Source organism: Chrysochloris asiatica, unplaced genomic scaffold (assembly GCF_000296735.1).
Source record: "Chrysochloris asiatica unplaced genomic scaffold, ChrAsi1.0 scaffold02952, whole genome shotgun sequence".
Classification (NCBI taxonomy): Eukaryota; Metazoa; Chordata; class Mammalia; order Afrosoricida; family Chrysochloridae; genus Chrysochloris; species Chrysochloris asiatica.
In genome coordinates, this window is record NW_006411470.1 from 4,851 (window position 1) to 6,923 (window position 2,073).

Sequence of the window (2,073 nt, forward strand, 5' to 3'; positions counted from 1 at the left end):
AAACTAGGAATGAAGGGAAATTCCTCAACATAATTAAGAGCATATATACAAAACCAAAAGCCAACATCACTTTCAATGGAGAGAAACTTAAAGGCTTCCCCTTGTTAATAGATCCCAGACAAGGATGCCCTTTATCACCACTCCTATCCAATATCGTTTTTGAAGTCTTAGCCAGAGCTATAAAGCAAGGTAGTGAAATTAAAGGCATCCAAATTTGAAAAGAGATAGCAAAACTCTCTCTATTTACAGATGATACGATCCTATACATAGAACAGCCTAAAGACTCAGCAAAAAACTACTGAAACTCATTGGAAGATTCAGCAAATTGACAGGGTACAAGATCAACACAAAAAAATCAGTTGGATTTTTTTCTATAATGACTAATATTCACAATGCTCGAGAGGAAATTAGGAAAGCAATACCATTTCCAAAAGCCACCCAAGGATGAAATATTTAACAAAAATGTAACCAGAGTCCTGTCAGTTTTCTCGTTACCAAATCCAAGCTGTCTTGCTCTGCTTCGCAGTCGGTCTCCTGCTGACCAAGACAGGTTCTTTTGTATCTACCCTGCTTATTTAAATAACAAGAACACCATCGCGGAGGGGCTGTGCAGCCACATAAATAAGACTGTTGAAAATCCTATCGTTACAGAAATTCAAGATGTATGTTTAGCAGTTGGACTTAATGCATTTCTTGAGAAAAATGAAATGTACTCTAGAGAATGGAATCGTGATGTTCAGTACTGAGGCAGAGTCCGGGTCCAGCTCAAACAGGAAGATGGCAGCCTCTGTGTTGTACAGTTTCCATCATGTAAGTCAATAATGTTGTATGCAGCGGAAATGATACCTAAACTAAAAACAAGGACACAAAAAACAGGTGGTGGTTACCAAAGTCTTCAGCAAGGAGAGGGAAGTGAAAAAGGAAAAGGGAAGAAGAAGAAGTGATCTGCTATAAGAATCAAGAGACGCGAATGAAGGCCTCCATTTCCTATCAGAGAAATGAAAGAAGCTTTTTGTTTGCATCTTTAACTATGAACTTTTGTGCCTCCAGATTCATCATCCAAGTTGAAAATGAAATAAATTAGCAACAACATTTACACCTAGCTTTTATGCAGTATAAATGAAAAAATGGCCTTTAAATGCTTTGTGTGGATGAAAGAAGCATATTTTTAAATGGACAATGGGCTGCATCATACATGACTTGAAATCCTGTGTTTATCCTCTGGAAACCTATGTTTGAAATCAATTTAATAACATATGAACTATATAATTTGTTTATCATTAAGGTTAATGCAATAAAATTGAAACTGACTTAAAAAAAAAAAAATGTAACCAGAGAAACAAAGGACCTATGCAAAAAAGCTACAAAACACTACTACAAGAAACCAAACAAGACTTATGAACACGGAAGATTATAACATGATTTTAGATAGGAAGACTTAATATTGTGAAAATGTTGATATTACTCAAAGCAATCAATGCACATAATATAATCTCAATCCAGGTTCCAACGACATTCTTTAGAGAGATGGAAAAAACAATTACAAACTTTATACGGAAAGGAAAGAGATCCAGATATGCAAAGCACTGCTTAAGAAGAAGAACAAAGTTGGAAGCCTCTCACTCCCTGATTTCAAGACATACTACATGGCTACAATGGTCAAAACAGCCTGCTACTGATACAATAAAAGATACATAGATCACCGGAACAGCCAACTGCTTTTTGACAAAGGGCCAAAGTACATTGAATACGGAAGACATAATGGCTTCAACAGATGGTGCTGGTAGAACTTCAAATCAATATGCAAAACATTCAAACAAGACCTTTATCTCACCCTGTCGGGGTCTGACCTCGACATAGTTTTGTTGTTCTCGACATAGTTTTGTTGTTCACGAGTGTTTGGTTCACGAGGAGGGGAGATCCAGTGGCGATAGGGATAGCGAAAGAATACACAGACAAACAGAAGAAGGGAGACCAAAGCCAGGGTGGATACATCACTGGTGGGCAGGCTTGGGACTATAGGCATCATGGCCTCTGCAGGCAGCAACTCACTGCCCTGCAATCTTTACTGCA

General features: G+C 37.8%; 1 pseudogene; it reads left to right on the plus strand.

The window, feature by feature from the left end:
• The first annotated feature begins 392 nt into the window (after nucleotides 1–392).
• Nucleotides 393–944, plus strand: LOC102830221 (annotated as a pseudogene).
• Nucleotides 945–2,073: the final 1,129 nt, after the last annotated feature.